Source organism: Talpa occidentalis, unplaced genomic scaffold, assembly GCF_014898055.3.
Source record: "Talpa occidentalis isolate TD23 unplaced genomic scaffold, MPIMG_talOcc4v2.1 talOcc4.14, whole genome shotgun sequence".
Taxonomy (NCBI): Eukaryota; Metazoa; Chordata; class Mammalia; order Eulipotyphla; family Talpidae; genus Talpa; species Talpa occidentalis.
The window spans coordinates 88,289,937-88,306,559 of record NW_023601433.1 but is presented as its reverse complement, the minus strand read 5'-3'; the positions used below and the strand labels follow the sequence as shown (position 1 = coordinate 88,306,559).

General features: G+C 66.1%; 1 protein-coding gene across 2 annotated transcripts in view; it reads left to right on the top strand.

The window, feature by feature from the left end:
• Window positions 1–1,541: 1,541 nt before the first annotated feature.
• Window positions 1,542–16,623, top strand: part of NCOR2 (nuclear receptor corepressor 2) — a 159,875-nt gene continuing 144,793 nt past the window's right edge. The window contains exon 1 of one of the 2 annotated variants that reach the window (XM_054695417.1): window positions 1,542–1,575. The gene's annotated coding sequence lies outside the window, so the exon portion shown is untranslated. Of the gene's footprint in view, window positions 1,576–5,541; window positions 5,843–16,623 lie in introns of those variants that run through there. The other variant, XM_054695419.1, reaches the window with a different exon arrangement.

Below are 16,623 nucleotides of genomic sequence, written 5' to 3'. Positions count from 1 at the left end.
GGATCCCCAAGCTTGGCCAGGCAGCACTGGAGCTTGGGGGGAGGGTGCACGACGGGGAGGGAAGTGACATTGACCTGTGACCCCTCGGGTCCCAAATGCAGGCTGGGGCAGCTCCCCGCTGCCGCGACACTTCCCTTTTCCGGATCTCGTCCGCGCAGGGCTCTCCCCAAGCCCTGGGAAAGGAGGCAGCGGCCGAGGGGCGAGAGGCGCGACGTGGCGGGGGGCGCGGGCAGCCCGGCCCGGGGCGGGAGGGGTTGGCGGAGGCCGAGGCGCGAGGCGCGAGGCCCTGGAAACCGCGCGGCCGCTCCCGCCTCCCGCCTCCCGCCGCCGCCATCCCCGCTCCCCCTGGGGGTTCTCAGATGTTGGCAGATGGCAGAACTGAATCTGCTGAGACGGAGCTCCAAAAAAGGAAAGTTGTGCTGAAAAAAAAATTCAAACTCTCCAACATCTTAGGAAAAGCAGAGGAGGCGCAGGAGGGGGAGGCCCGGCCCGGGGCTCCCGGTGCCCTCTGCTGTTGAGACAGCGCGCCGGGTTCGGAGGGCATCGCGGGGGGGGGGCGGGGGGCACCTGAGGACGCGCGGGGTGCGCGCCGCTGCGGGCTCCGCACGGGCCCGTGCACGCCCCGGGGTCTGGGGCCCGGCGCTCCCGCAGTGGGCGCGCCCCGGCCGCGCGTGTCCCCGACTGTCCCCACGGGGTGTTCGCCCGACGGCGCGAGTCCCTGCGGCGGGGGGCGGGGGGCGCGCAGCAGCCCGGCCTGCGGAGCGCGCCCCAGACTCGCCGGCCTTTCGGGGGTGGGGGTGGCGCGTTGCCCGCGTGCGCCCCCCGGCTAGCCCGCCGCCCCGCGAGGCCCCGGGGCTGAAGTTGCACCCCCCGGGGGCCCGGGCGCCCGCAGGGCCGGCCCCGCGCGTCGGCGCGAACCCCAGGCCCACGTGCGGCCTCGCGGCCCCCCCCGCTCCCCCCGCCCCCCGTCTCCCCCCGCCCCCCGTCTCTCCCCGCCCCCGTCTCCCGGCCGCGCGGGGCCCTCCCGAGACAGACGCCGCGCGGTCCCAGGGAGGCGTGTGGGGCCGGGGAGGGGGCGCGGGCCGGCGCGGGGCGCGGGGGGGCGGGGGGCGGCGGGCTCCCCGGCTTCCTCCTCGGGGCGCCGCTGAGCAGACACTCGGCGTCGCGCCGGGCGCGGGGGTGCGGCGGGGCGCGGGGCGCGCGCCCGCCGGGAGGCGACGCGGGCCCTTTAAGCAGCCCGAGGGGGCCGGGCCGGGCCGGGCGCGGGCGGTGCTGGAGCTCCGGCCCCGCCGCCGCCCCGCCCCCTCCTCCCCCGCCCGCCGCCGCCGCCGGGGAGCGGAGCCGCGGGCAGGCCGGGCCGCACCGAGCCCCGCGTCCCCGCGCCCGCGAGCCCCGCGCCCTGCGCCCGCGATGCGCGCCGAGTGGCGGGCCCGGGAGCCGGGGCGCGCGCCCTAGGCCGGCGCGAGGAGCCGCCCGCGAGGCCGGGCCTGCTGCGCCCCAGCCAGCCCGGGCGGCGCCGCCACTCGCCTGAGCGCCGGGGCGGCCGGAGCGCGCCCAGCCCGGCGCCGCGCGGAGGTGAGCCGGGGCGCGGGGTCCGCGCGGGGCGGGGGCCGGGGCCGGGGCGCGCTTCCGGGGGCGGCGGGGAGCGCGCGGCGCACGCGGGGAGTTGGGGCGCCCCTGCGCTGCGAGTTGGCGCTCTCGGGGTGGCCTGCTGGGGAGCGAGGCGCCCCGCGGCACTGCGGCCCGCGTGGGTGGGGGCGCCGGGAACTTAGGGGAACTCCAGCCTCGCGGAGGGGCGGCGGGAGGGAAGTGGCGTGGGGGGGCGGGCGGGGGGGCGCCCTGGCAAAGCGCAGGACAGCCCCCCGCCGCGTGCCCCCGCCCTCGGGGCCTGGCCGCCATGCGGCTGCCGCCTCCCCAGCCGCCCCGGACTGGGGGGGCGACACTGCGCCTTATTTTCCAGCGGGCAGTGCGGGCTGGGGAGCCCCTGGAATGGCACCCCGGCTGCCTGCCCGGCGGCGGTGGAAGGACGCGCGGGGGCGCCCGCCCGCGGGGGGGCCGCCGGGGGCGCTCCCGGCGAGGCGCGGGGCGAGGGTCCCCGAGGGAGGCGCCCCGGCCCCCCGCCCCCGCGCGCCGCGTTCCCGGGCCGGCCGCCTCCCCGGCGGGGCCGCCCCCGCGCCGCCCCCGCCCCCCGGCCGTGGATACTTGGGATGCCACTACTTGGGAAGTTGGAATTCGGAGCCGGTCCGCTCGGGCTGCCCCCGAGGCCGGGCGTCGGGGGAGCACCCGGGAGGGGCGCCCGGTCCGCGCTGGGCGCCCGCGGGGGGGGGGGGGGGGGGGGCGGGGGCGGGGGGCGCGGCCCCTGCGGGCCGGGGCGGAGGCGCCCCGCTGTCTCCCCCAGGCTGGTTCTGGGGGCGGGTGTCCCCGCGCCCCGCAGGCCCCGCGGGGGCGGATCCGCTCGCGCCTCGCCCGCCCGCGCCGCCGCCCCCCCCCCCCCCCCTTGGCGAGAGCGGGTTTATTATGATTTTTCCCTCTTGCAGCTCTGGAGGCGGATGTGCGCCGAGCGGCTCGCGCGGCGGGAGCTCCGGGCGCCGCGGGACGCGCCGTCGGTGGCCTTGACTTTGCCCTTCGCGGACCGCCGGCGGGGGGGGGGGGGGGGGGGGGCTCCGCGGGGCGGCGCCGTGGGTGGTCCCCGCCGGGCGCTCCCCGGGGAGGGTGGGGCGGGGGCGGGCGGGCGGGGGGTCGCGTCCCCCACGCCCCCCGCGCCCCCCGCGCGCCGACCCGGCCTCCCGCAGCGCGTGGCGAGGGCGTGCGCCCCGCGGCCCCGCCGTGGTCACTGCTCAGGGCTCGGAAACTTGCCCGGGAGGCCCGGCCTGGCCTTCCGCGGGCGCGGGTCCCCCGGCCTTTCCCGGGGTGCGGGGCCGGCGCGCAGGCGGCCGCCGTGACTCGGCAGGGCCGCGGGGGGCGGGGGGCCGGGCGGGCGGGCGGGCGGGCGGGCGGCGCTGTCTGGCTTCCCCGCCGCCGCGGCCCTGCTTGGAAATTTACCGCCGCGCCGGAGCCTGGGGCGCCTGGGGAGCCTGCGGTGTCCAGACGCGGGGGCGCGCGGCCCGGCCTGCTCCCGCCGAGCTCTTCGCGCGCTCGGATCGATACTATTGATAAATCCATGTAAATGGTAATGCGGCTGTCAGGCCCGGTGAGGGATGGAGACCCCTCCGGGGCGCGCCCCCCTCCCCGCCAGGCCTTGGCTGCCTGGGAAGGATTTATTTGGCATAATCCGTTCCTTCCCCCAATTAATAACACTCGTGCCGCCGCCCGAAGACCTCGGGGCTCTGCGAACACGACTCGCCAGGAGAGCCCGGCCCGGGAGGCGGGATCGTTCTCCGGGCGCGGGGGTGGGGGATTGGCCGCGCAGGAAAGGCGCCCCAGGAGCCCCAGCCCCGCGGCTTGCCATTCAGGCTGGATGTGGAGCTGCCTGCTTTGCTTTCACCCGACTGCGAGCGGGGGTGTACCCGGCTCTGTGTTCCCACCCCCCACTGGAGTCCTGTGGGAGGAGAAGTTGGGGGTTCACGCTGAGATTGGGCGGGCGGAGGGCCCGGCCCCACCTGAGGGGGCCTCTGCCTGAGCAGTCAGGTCCAGGGCCTCGCCCCTGCCCGCTGACGGCGCGCCAGACGCGGCCCGCGGAATGCTGCCGTGACAATAGGGCCCCGAGCTTTTATTCGTGTGTGTTTTTCCCTCCTCTGCCTCCTGCTCATGTCTCGGGCGCCGCAGCAGCCTCCCCAGGTGACACCTCTGAGACTGGCGCCCCGCTGGGAGCAGCTCTGGGGCTGGTGACTCCTGTCCCAGGTGCCCTGGGGTGGGGCCGAGGGGCCTGGGCCTGGGCCGCTGCCTGGCCCGGGGTGTCTTCCTTAGAGCACTGTGGCCGGCGGGCCGTGTGTTGGGTCCTCAGGGAAGTGACACTTCGGAAAGGCCAGTTGGACCTTTGGCGGATCCTTGGAGGTGGGGAGGGACTTCGCTGCCCTGGCGTGCCCTGGGGGTCCAGGGGTTGGAGAGTACTGTCGTGCAAACGCTGCAGCAGTTGTACATGCAGCAACAAGGGCACCTCACAGAAAGCACTCACTATGCACCGAGCCCCCCATCAGGAATTCACATGTTTGCTCTTCGCTACACCCTTGAGATGGTGCAGCTGAGGCCCAGAGAGGGTAAGTGACTTGCCCAAGGTCACACAGCTTGGCCATGCGACCAGGAACCAAGACCTGGGACCGGCCCTGGTCTTGTTGCTGCAGCAGGCCTGTGCTGCAGAGTGAGCGCCCGCCCTGGGGACCGCAATAGAGAAATTATGTTTCCTATTTGAGCAGAACCTACAGCTCAGTGGCCCAGAGGGCAGGAGACTGAGAACGCTGGGATTTGGGGAGGGGGGTCTCTGGGCCTGGCCTTCCTTTGAAGTCTCATTTTATCTTAAACCTTCATGCACACTTGGCGTTCTCATTGGCGACAGGGCTGTGTTTATTTTGAAATGAAAACACGGTTTTGAATTATTTAGCATGGTGTATACCCGGCTCCAGAAAGCTGCGTCAGATGAGTGCTGTGCCGTGGCCCGGAGTGCCCGCAAGCTGGCGGGCAGCCCGGGCACTTTGTAGCTGGAGACCTTGAGCTGCCGGGGTGGACGCTGCTTCCCCCCAGCTTGCAGCTGAGCGGGCACGGGGCGCAGGGGCCAGCGAGCCTGGTGGGATTTGCACTTAGCCATGGCAGTCCCCGTCATTTTATCTCATTGTAGACCCAAGGGAAGCTTCCGTGCCCAGCAAGTCCACACCGCCATGCCCAGCTGGACGTGGGCCAGATGCCGGAAGACTCCTAGGCCCATAAAGAACCAGCCCGAACAGAGTAGAGGACGTTCTGGGTGTTGCGTCGGTGGCCCCGTGGGGGCAGCGTCTTAGCGCTGCGGGCAGTGGTCAGCCCAGCCTTGCCCTTCACAGCACACCCTGGCTGGGTCTGCTGCTCCCGAGGTGGCTGCCCCGCCCCGGGGAGCGGGTGCATTGTCCCCCGCCCGCGAGGCAGCAGAGAGCATTGGGGCAGGAGGTGCCAGCGCTGGGCTTGTCTTGCCTAGCTTCTGGGCGCCTCTGCGTGTTCATCGCTAAGTTGGGGTGATGGTGACAATGCTGCTTCTCGCGCCATGGGGCGAGGACCCCTGTTTTGCTGGAGTGACTGTTACCCTCTGGCCTGCCCTGCCGGAACGGGAAGGCGACCCACAGGCTGGGTGGACAGGACACCCTCTTCCCTCTGGGGGCTGCTGGACGCCTCCCTCCTGGACCTCTATCTTCCCTGGGTCCCGGCCTGGGTTTGTTGCCCTCTGGAGGTGGCCGGCCCCGCTGGCGGGGGGACCTGGTGGACCTGGCTGGCGGTTCCAGACCCCAGACTGGCCAGGCCCTCCCTCTGCCTTTGACATCATCCAGTGCCCGTCAGGAACTTGAGGCCCAGGAGGCCTTGGGGTGGGGGAGGGCAGGAGGAAGTGGGGGGGCTGGTGGGGAGGACAGAGGAGCCCTCCTTTGGGGGGGGAAGGGATTGAACTTCGCCTCCACTTGTGAAAAACGGACCATGAAGGGGGGGTTCTAGAAGGATCTTTGAAGTCAGATGTGGGTCCCAGTCAGCTAATAACTGAAGCGAAGGGTCTGGCCTCCCAGCCTCAGTTTCCCTGGAGAGAAGACAATGCCTCCTGCAGGACAGCGCCGGGCTCCGTCCGCGGCCCGCCCAGTCACCCTCTCCCGAGCCAGCACGGCTGCACTGGCGACTGTTTAACTTTAATGAACGCAAGTGTGAATGGTCACCTGTGACCGAGGCCGGACGCCAGGTGGGTGATGGAACAAGATGGCGCTCGGAGCCTCCGACTGTGTCCCCTTGGTGCCTTTCCTCCCTGGTGCCCTGGTGGGGCTGCACGCTGGAGGACCCCCGCCCTTCTGTGCCCCACTTCCCAGCCGAAGCCCAGGACTCTCCCCGGGGCTGCTCTAGCTCCCCAGCCCCCTGACCCCGACCTCGCCATGCCCCTGCCTCCCCCGGCCCTGGGGCAGTGTGTCCAGATGGGAAGGTTCTGGATCTCGCCCTGCCCAGCCGCTCCCCCACCAGCCACGTGTGGTATAGAGAAATGAGGTGAGGCTTGTGTTGCCAGAAAGGGAATTTTGTTTTCTACTAATTTTAATGAGCAAGAAGGATCACGCCGCCAGCGGCCGCTGCCCGTGGGGGGTGCGGCTTCCGTGCCGCGCCGCGCCTTTGTGCTGACTCAGTTCCAGATGCCAGCTGGTGGTTCGAGTCTCGGCTCTGCCCTTTATTGCATGCTCTGGGGCTTTATTGCATGCCCCCCTTTCAGAGTCGGGGCGCCCTGGCCCGTAAAGTGGGCATAGTGCCCACCGTGGGTCTGGCAGCAGAGAGGACTCAGCCCGCTGACCGCTGCTGTCTTCAGGCCACTGGCCCAGTGTCTCATTTTTGTCCCCGTCGGGTCACCGCCCCTGAGGCTGGAGAGCTGGGCTTAGGGTCGGCACGTCCGTCCCGCCTGCTAGCTGCAGAGTGTGGCCGGCTCGGGGCCAGCCTGCCAGGGCGAGACCTGGAGACCCCCCCTCCACTCCACCCGCACGCAGGTGCACCCGCAGGCCTTTCCATGAGCGCCGAGCTCCGCACTTTTTGTTTTTTTTATTTTTTGTCGTGAATTTATATGTGGTGGACAATGATAACTAGTAACTAGATTAACTTTTGGGGGGGTGGTAATACTGCTTTTTATTTGTCATTAGAAAAATCTGGAAACCCAAAAAGTATTGTTTTTAAAACTCCGCCGCTTCCTCCGGGCTTTAGAAGGATGTGTCTTCAGAAGAGGAGATGCAAGTGTGTGCTCCCACGGAGGTGTCCGGGGGTCTCCTCCCCTCCCCCTGCCCGGCCCCTTCTCCCCACCTGCTTCTCTCCCGCCGCCGCTGCTGGGAGCTCACTGGGGAGCCAGCGGGGCGGGGGCCAGCCGGCCGGGCCTGCTCCGGTGTTCACCTGGCGCGCAGGCTGAGATTGGCCATCATATTTTTAACGGTGGCAAAAAATAATACGGGAAATGACACGAAGGCGGGTGGTGGCCGGGGCATCGCAGCCTGCCATTGTTCTCGCCCTGCCGGTGGCTGTCTTGGGGAGGGTGATGGAGGCGGGAGGCCTGCAGAGCTGCAGACGGTAACTCTCTGGCCCTCGAACAGGAAGGTTTGCCGACCCCATCCAAGGCTTCCTCACTGCTGTAACGTCAGCATCATTTTCCCAGCTTTTCCCTGTTGAGGAAACAGGACTGAGTTTGAAGGTCACGTGGAGTGGGACACCCCGCCTTCTGGACTGGCTGCCTGTTCTCGCTGAGTTGGGCTGATGCGCAGGGTTATAATTTGCTATTGTTGAATATGGCAGGAACCCGGATGGTTGCATTGGGCTGACCTTGGGCATGACCTCTTGACCCCTTGGGTGGTGCCCAGGCTCTGACCCTTTCTGCCCAGGGCTGCACGGCTGCTGTCGCGCCTTCCCTGCATTGCCACACGGCTTGCACAATTTTTGCAAAGTCACTTATGAACCATCTTGTTTCCCTCTTTGCTCTGGCCGTTAGGAAGCTCAGCGCCAACTTTGTAGCCTGCTTTCTGGTCTGGTCTAGGTTTTGCCTACTTCGTCCTGACTTCAGTTTAGTTTCTCCCCTTGCTCGGACCTTGCTCTCTGATTTTGTCTTACATCACCCGCATCCCTGAAAGGTGTCTCAGCTCCTGAGGGACCGCCTGGAGCGCCAGGCAAGAGTCGGGGGGTAGGAAAATACTTTGCTGGATGCTTCTGTGCTGTCCCCCCCAGTGTCTGGGTAGTGTCCGGGTGCTCTGATGGAGGAGTCTAGGAGGACACCAAGGCCTGATCAGACTTGGGGTGAACCTGGGTCTTTGGGTGGGCCTGAGTCCCTGATCCGCTGACTACACCCACCGGAACTGGTCTCGGGGCCCAGTGCAGAGCTCCTCAGTCTACCCCCCAGTAAAGTGGGGTGATGAGTGGCCCATGACCTCCTAGGGGGTGATGAGGCAGGGAGCCTAGGGGCCATTCGGGGTGACAGGCGCCTCCTCTTCTTCCCAAGGAAGGCTCCCAAAGCCCACGGAGCCCACCCTGGCCAGGCAGCTGGACCTGGCGCCTCCTTCCCCTTGCTCACGATGTCCCAGCCCGGCCCCCAGCTTCCGGCCCCCAGCCTCGGCTTCTCCCTGGACTGCAGGGCACGGCCGGAGACTGGGGCTGGCCTGTCCCTGCACCCAGCCGCCGCGTAGGGCCCCAGTGGTCCTGCAGGGCCCCCCGTCACTTCATGCAACAAATCCAGACCCTTTGTCTTCCCCTCGGAGGCCTGTGCCCAGGCCCTGGCCACCTCTGGCCTCCGCTTGGCTGGCTCCCCCTCCAGTAACTGGACTGGTGGGGGGTGGGGCGTCCCGCCCGGCACTTGGAGGCTGGCGGGGAGGAGGGGGATGTTCCTTTGTGGCCCAAGGGACCGCTCTGGGTGGTTTTCCTTCAGAAGTCCCAGAGGCCAGGCCCCAGGTGCCCCACGGGTGGGGGTGCCTCGGAGGCCCCTACTTGTCCTCGTGCTGAACTCTAGTGCCCGCCCCAGGTGGTGTCTGCGTGGCCATGGCAACCGCCTGGCACTGGCCTGCTCGTTAGGCTAACGAGGTGAGCCTGCTGGGCAGGGTGGGGGGCCGGGGACACGCTGTCACAGGCTCCCTGGGCCTCTCTGTCGGACCAGGAACAGGGCCAGGAGCGCAGCAGGGCCAGGGGTGTTACAGGACCTGGTGGGAGTCAGGGGTCCCCTCCAGGGTCCTGGGGGCCTGGGCCAGGTCCACAGGGTGGGGCTTTTGGTGGCTCCTGGGTAACTCCTGTGCCCACCTAAACCAGGGGGGAGGAAGGAAGGGGGAGGGGAGGGCAGAAGTGGGGGAGAAGGTGGCTGGAGGGGGAGGTGGGACACGCACCCTTTTACCGGCCCCACACCCCCCTTGCACCCTCCTAAATGTTTTTAACCATTTTGCTTCTCCTGCCCCTGTTACCTGCACCCTGGCCGAGGCCCCGGTACTGGGTGGAATAGTGTCCCCCCAGCTTCCGATTCGTGTTTCTCCCAGACCCGGAGAAGGACCCTCCTTTGGAAATAGGGTGGTTGCCCCTGTGGCTAGTCAAGGTGATGTCATGCTGCAGCCTGCCTGGGTCCTTCCAGGGGCAGGAGTGAGGTGGGAGGCAGGGGTGGGATGCCCGGGCCCCGTGAGAATGGGGCACACTCAGACTCCAGAAGGGGCAGCCTTCCTGACACCTCGATTTTGGACTTCTGCCCTCCAGGCTGAATCTAGCTCCCGTCAGTGCTCCTGGGGCTGTTGGAATCACCTCCCCGCCAGTCGCCTGGCCATTTGTGCGCCCCCCACCCCAGGCAGCGAGAGAGGTCCGAGTCGGGTCCAGCAGGTTCCTCGGAGATGCACAGAGGTGCTCCTGCCTCAGGGCCTTTGCACTGGCTTCGCCCACAGCTCTCTGCGCCTGGGGGGTCGATGAGGCTTGCTCTGGTCTGCTTGGATGTCACCTGACCCTCCGATGACCTTTCTTAAAGTCCTGCCCTCTCCTTGCCTGCTTCACTCTCTTCTCAGCCTGTGTCCCCTTAGACAGGCGAGGATCTTACCCGTTGATCTGCCTGCTGTCTGCCACCCTGCTAGCGTGCGTCTTCCACAGGGCAGGGACGTGTCCGTGTCCTCCGCTGCACTGGGCCCTAGAGCAGCAGTGGGCACGAACAGCAGGTGCCCAGCAGATGTGGCCAGTGTCAGGCTGCAGCCGGACAGCGCCTGGCCGGGGGGCCCGAGTCGCCTGTCTCTCTCCACATCTGATGCCTTCGCCCTTGCCTGTGACCCTCCAGCTCCCTGCAGACGCTCCCAGTCGCTGAGCCTTCAGCCATGACAGTCCCCCGCAGAGCGCTGTCGCAGGCAGGTCTTCCTGTCTCCCTCGCCCCCGACAGCCCCCGACAGCGGGCCTGGGGGGGTTGGGTCACTGTGTGACTAGCCTGGGCCTCTCCGCCCACCTCACTGCACCAGCTTAGCCTGTCCTCTCCGGGTGCCCTGTGGGGTCCCCCTTGCAGGCTCCGGCCAGTGCCCAGCGCTGCTGGGCAGGAAACTGACCCCACTGTCTGGGCTTTAAATAGCAGCCGCAGCGGCGGCAGGAAGTGCATCTGTGGACCCGGCTGCAGCTCCCGGGTCCGTGCTGCTCCTGGTGGGAGCGCCCGAGCGGAAGTGTGTGCCCCGTGGGGGCTGCTCTGCAGTTTTGCTGTGTGACCTTCGGGCTCTCGCTGCCCTCTCTGTTTCCCTGAGCCCCTGGTCATGTGTCTGGGCCGCCTCTGTGCAGGAAGGTGCGTGGGGCGGGGGTACAGTGGGCGCTCTGACTTGGGGGGGAGCGGGTGGATTTTGTCTGGGAGGAGAACAGGCGGGCGGGAGGGAGGCATGGCGGGAACCCGGGGGAAGCTTCTCTATCTGGGTGCTGGGCTGGGAGGGGTGTGGGGGTACATGATGAGGTCCAGCTCGTGGAGGGCCTAGGACTGGGAGGCAGGCTGTGGGGCAGGTACCGGGCATTGGAGACTATCTGGACTGGTGGGTAGTGGTGTGATTTCTGCAAACCCCTCTGGGCCTTGGCATGCTCCCCCCAGATCTCCTGGCAGGACGGAGACACGAAAGGACTTTGGAGCAAGGAGGACAGTCCCCGGTGCCAGGTGTCTGTCCTCTTCCGTGTTGCAGTGGTGCATGGGCTGACGTCACTGTGTTGTTAGGGGAAGGCTTGCCTGGCCCTGTCTGCACTGTCAGGTGCTGGGGGCCCTGGCTGCTGGGCAGGGGTCATTGAGCCGTGGGGGAGGGTCCTGGCCCACATCCTGGATGCTCCTGGTGGCTTTGCTGCGGGCCTCTGGGCCCCGTCCTATCCGGCCACCCACCCCGCGCCCAGCGGGACCGCCCGTCTTCAGCGGTCATGTGCCTCGCGGTGCCCACAGTGCTCCTGACCTGGACGCTCCTGCGCGCGGAGCTCCGGGTGTCCATGGGGTGACGTCCCTGGTGGGCCTCCTGGAGCGGGGGTGGATGGGGCGTGGGACTGGTCCCCCAAAATAAAAAGTCACCCAAGAACGTCGGCTGACTAGCTGTTGTCACGTCAGAAAGGGAAGTCCTTGAGACAGGGCCTGGACTGCGGCCAATTTGGGGCCCCTTAGAGGCCACTTGGCCCCTTGCGGGCAGGTCTGGTGGGTCCTGCTCAGAGGGAGCAGAGGACGGGCCTGCGGGAGGCCAGAGTGGGGGGGGGATGGGCCTGCGGGAGGCCAGCGCGGGGCTTGGGAGCCTTTTCTTGAGGCCCAGAGACTTGGGGAGGCTGTGGAAGCAGAGTGGCCTCCGCCCAGCCCTCAGAGATGCCTGCGCCGTGATCCCCAGAAGTGTGGGTAGGCTGTTCCACGCATGGGGGTTCAGGTGCGGATGGGGTTGGGGTGCAGATCAGCTGCCTGTGGGCTGGGAAAGTTGCCCTGGATAATCCCGGTCCACCCCAGGGAGGACAGAGTCACCTCCAGACTCCAGGAGGAGGCCGCTCGCTGTCCTGGCCTTGAGGATGGAGGAGGCGCCAGGAGCCGGGAACACAGGAGCCGCTGGGAAGTGGGAGGAGCAGGGGAGGCACTCCCCGCAGCACCCCAACCCACACCGCAGAGGTGGGGGGTGTCTGCCCCAGGCCTCTGTCCCCCAGAAGTGTAAGACCCTAAATTGCCACTGTTTCGGGCCACCATGTTCGGGCTACTCGTTACAGCAGCAGATAGGAGACCCGCACGGTCACGTGCCCCCTCGAACCAGCCACCAGGGCCTGGCCGGCCCCGCCATGGAGACGGTGGCGCACCACCGCTGTCTGCCGTGCCGCGGTCAGGTGACCGGTCAGGGGCTTGTCCCTGATGTGGGTGGTGAGTGAGGGACGCAGTGACGACGGACCTGCAAACTGAGGGTACTGGAGGGAAAAAGAAACACCTAGAATCAGAACACAGGCGCTCGGAGGCTTTGGAGCGTGTGCGGGGAAGGGCGGTGCAAGGTGGGCTCTTGCAGGTGTGTTTCAAGTTCAGTGGACACATCTGGCCTCAGGACTGGCCAGAACCTGTCCCCAGACAGCCCCACCGTGGCGAGGCACGGATGGTGTCCTGGTGGGGGCTCACGGGCTTGCCCTGATCCAGGGCAGGTGTTGGGGTTCTGGGAGCAGACGGGCCCTGCTACCCTGCTTCCTTCCCTGCTTTATTGAAAAGAGGAATAAAATGGCCCACACCTCCGGGCGAAGGCCTCTGCGGAAGGCCTCTGGGCCCGCGTCCAGAAACCTGAAGCCTGCAATTAAGTGAAAACCGATCCTTAGGTGGGAAGCGCTTCCCACGAGGAGGCTCTGGAGACCAGGGCCAGGGGACGCCTTGGTGGGCAGGCCATGTGGGGTCGCGGGTCGGGCATGGAGTGTGCCAGCCAGCGGGGCCAGGAGGCTGGGCCAGGGCTGCCTTTTATTCAGGCAGTACAGGTGGCTCGAGGTCACCCAGGCCCCTCCCTGGGAACCGCCACAATTTAATCGGCCTTTCCGGCCTCCTGTGGACCCCTGGTCTCCAGGCGGGGAAGGAAGCCCCCTGACCGGGGCCTCTGGCAGGGCAGGCCAGACGAACCCAGCCTCGCAGGTCAGCAGTGGTCGAGTAGTGAGGGCTTTTTATGAACCCCGCCTGGTAATTCCCCGGCCCCTGCCCCCCTCCCCCGCCCCTGCGATCCTGCCAGCAGGGTGGAATGGCTGAGAGCGGGTGCACCCCCCTCCGCCTCTGCCCAGCTGTGTGCATTGGGCGCCCACGCTGTTGTGTCTCTGTGCCTCAGTTTCCCTGTATGTAAAGCGGGGACTGAAATAGCACCTACCCTAGAGGGTTTATTTTGGGCCTAGAGGACAGTTGACAAGGCACGCAGAACCCTGTAACTGTAACTACTGATTCTTAGTTTTGAAATGATGACACCCCCACGTGCTGATCTCCAGCGAGATCCGTTCGGTGACTTTGAATCTCTGCATAGACAGTTTTGTGCAGGGATCCGCAGATGTGAGTGCTGTGTCCTGGGGTGGGGGCGGGACGGGGGCAGTGGATCCCCAGGCCTGCGTGTGTCCCGTGATGCCAGCAGGTGCTGCCTGGGGCGGCGAGGGTGGACCCTGTGCGTGTCGGGGCTCCCTGAGGCCAAGCCCTGGGTGGGGCGTGTGGTTTGACAGCAGCCTCAGGAGAAAGATTCTTTTGGTTTTTAGAAGCAGAACAGACGTGTTCTCTATAAACGGGGAGATGGAGAAACCAGAGGCCCGCACATAAAAATACACGACCGCGTTCCCACCCCCAGCGAGAGCTGTCGGAGTCTCGGTGTCTGTGGGTTTGGTGAAAGGGCTCTGAGCTCTGCAGCCCAGGAAGTGACGTGGGAGGGGCCTGGCCATGGGTGTCTGCGGCCCCCACTGCAGCCCCGGAGTCGCGTCCTCAGACACTGGCTGGCGTTGGGCGCCTCTGGGCGGAGCCGAGTCCCCTGGGCCGGGTGTGAATGTGGCTTCCCTCCCGCAGCAGCTGGGGGGGTCTGGGGCAGGAAACTCTCGCCTTGGCGAGTGGTCTCGTCACCTGGCAGGGCTGTTCAGCCCTGCGCACAGTAGGTGCTCAGTTGATGCTTGAGTGAGTGCAGTACCTGGACAAGCTGACGCTCTGCCCTGGGAAGGCTGGGCTCTGCTGACCGGCTCTGCCGGGCCGGCGACCATGACCTGGGCTGGGCACTGTAGGCTGTGGAGCAGCATCTCTGGTCTCCACTTCCAGTAGCCAGCTGCCTCCCCCCGCCCACTCTGACCACCAGAAATGACTCCAGTCCACACCCCAGGACCCCCGTGCACACAGTGGGGTCTCTGAGGGGGCTGTCTGGAGGGCAGAGGAGAGGGAGTTTTCTTTGGCGTCTTTGTCAAGCGTGTGCCTGTTAAATGTGTTCATTTGGTACCTACTGTGTGCCGGGAGCTGTCCTTGGTGCTGGGCTGCAGGGCCTCCGCCCTCTCCCCAGGCGCAGTGGGACATTGCCCACACACCCCTCCCTGGCTTGGTGTTGGGGTATGGTGTTGACTTAAGGCCTGCTCCTGCCTCAGTTTCCCCCCTGTGAAGTGAGGCCACAAGTGCCCTGAGGGCTTCAGGAGCTCTCTGTCACCTCGGAGGGCTGTTTCTTTCCTCACCTCTGTTTCTCCAGCTGGTGAGTGGGGTTTGTGTAGAACTTTACCTTTCTGGCTGCTGCGGGTGTCATTTAAATCCCTTCTCCCGGGTTGTGTGGCGCACAGTAGGTGCTTTGTGATGGCGAGCGGATGATGTGTGCACAATTCTGAAGGCCAGTGTTCACGCGTTGCCCTCTGGCTCCCCACAGGAAGGTGCGGGTGGGGTGTGCTCAGTGCCTGGCATGCGGGTGGGGTCTCGGTCACGGGCTCAGCTGCCTTCCCCTCCAGGTCCCTGAGGAGCTGGCGCAGGGAGATCCCTAAGGCGATTAAGGGGGCTCATTTGATCCTGAACCTGAACTTGAGCCGTTGGCTTATCTCCTGGAGATGAAAGCCGCCAGGGCGCTGAGCCACCTGGCCTGGCAGGAGGGCGGGATTTCATCCTCCATCCCCTGCCTCTCGGGGGCCTGTGTGTGTGTGTGTGTGGAGGGGGAGGTCGCCCCACCTGCTCCCAGCAGCCCTTGGCGTGGGCACCTGGCCCCGCGTGCCCGCTGGGCTCACACTGCGCTCACGGGATCCTCCTGGTCTTGAGGGCTCAAGTCACAGGCAGGCAGCGGGAGCCCAGAGAGGGCGGCGTCCGACTCGCCCAGGCCACACAGCACCCCGGCTGCCACCGGCTGGATTTCCGGCACCTCCTTGGAACGCCCTTTTTACTCTTTGGTGCTGAAGTCGCCCCTCAATACCGTCTTGACTTTACACAAAATTTACAACAACAATAACAAACCCAGCGTGCTGCCTCCGCTGTAGTATAAGGGGGTGCAGGGGGAGCTGCGGGGCCTCCCACTCAGCCTGAGTCACTGCGGGTCCCAGAGGAGCCGAGCCCCACAGCTCTGTGCCGGAAACGCGGGAACATGATGTTGACGTCAACAGAAAGCTGCTGTTCAGAGCGGTTCTGGCAGGTTCTTGAGTGGTCTGGCATTTGAAAATTGTGTGGGGAGGATGGCCTCCATGGCATGGGACTGACCAAGTACCCCAACATGTTTCTGAGATGTTCCGAGGCAGAAACAGGGCGTGGAGACCCTGTCCCCCACCCACCTACCCTAAATAGCAATCATAGCAGCAGTGATGTGGGGGGAGCCATTGCCGCAATCGTGGTGGTCGCTGCGGGGAGGGGGCCCTCTTGAGACCCTCTCCACGTTCATAAAGCAGAGGCAGTAACCAGACCCTGAGTGCCTTCCGATGGGGCCACGCTCATGCCTCCCGCCCCTGGCCTTTGCACGCTCTGTCCCCCATCCGGAATGCTGTTTCCCAGGGGCCAGCGTGACTGACTCTGCCGCCGTCAGTCTCAGCTCAGACGTCATCCCCAGACGACTGCCCCCCACAGCCCCCCGCGCTGGCCCAGCCCGTCTGCTGGTTGACATCAGGCGCGTCTCTCTCGATGCCCTGGCCGTGTGTTGTGGGTGCTCCCACCCCCAGGCTGTGTTGCTGGCTGTCTTGTCCACTGCTGTCTTGTGACACTGCTGTGTGTGGGACGGTGTGGGAAGTTTGCACCTATGGCTGAATGGTGTCCTTGGCGGTGAGATGGTGCTGACCTGGAGCAGGAGGAGGCCGGGTGCTGGGCCCTTGGCCCTCCGGTGGTGTCCACCGTCTGGGACCAGCCAGAGCAGTGGACAGGCCCAGGGCAGAGCTGGTGGCACCACCTGCAGTTTCCTAGGAGTCCATGATGGGGATGGGGTTAACTCTCCCATGTTGCCCTTAGGGCCCACTCAGGACCCGGTGTCTCAGACATTTCTGGTGGGCCTAGCTGGGGGAGATGGTACAGGCATATTGAGGCAGCCGAGAGCTGCTGTAAATATCCTGCGATGTGCAGAGGAGCCTACACATTACACAATGGGTCAGTAGCTTCCAAGGCAGCACAGCCCCCACAGTGAAGGGTGGGCCCACCCTAGTGTCAACTGTGTGAGAAGCTGGCATTGGCCTTGGGAACGTGGCATCTTGTGTCCAGGGCCGGGAGGGCAGAGGAAGGCTGGGGACGACGTGGCGGGCGGGGCAGAGCAGGACAAACCTAGAAGCTGGCTCAGCATAGTTGGGCCTGGACGGGGGAGGCCTGAAGGGAGGGATATCAGCTCTGGGGCTGCCCCGACCCACTTTCTCCTGCTCGTTGCTGTGTTTTCTCCAGCCAGATGTCACATTGCATTATGGTTATTTATATTCATATTTGTACAACTTTTGAAGCATTTCACGTCTGTGTGTATTTATGTACTTTGTCCTATTGTGTTTCTGTATTAACACTGCAGAATTTTTCTAATTGAAAATTATGCAAGTAGCCTGTTCATTTAGTAGAATACTATATAGCCACAAAAAGGAGCAAAATGCTGCTCCATGAAGTGTGGCTGCACCTCCAAAACA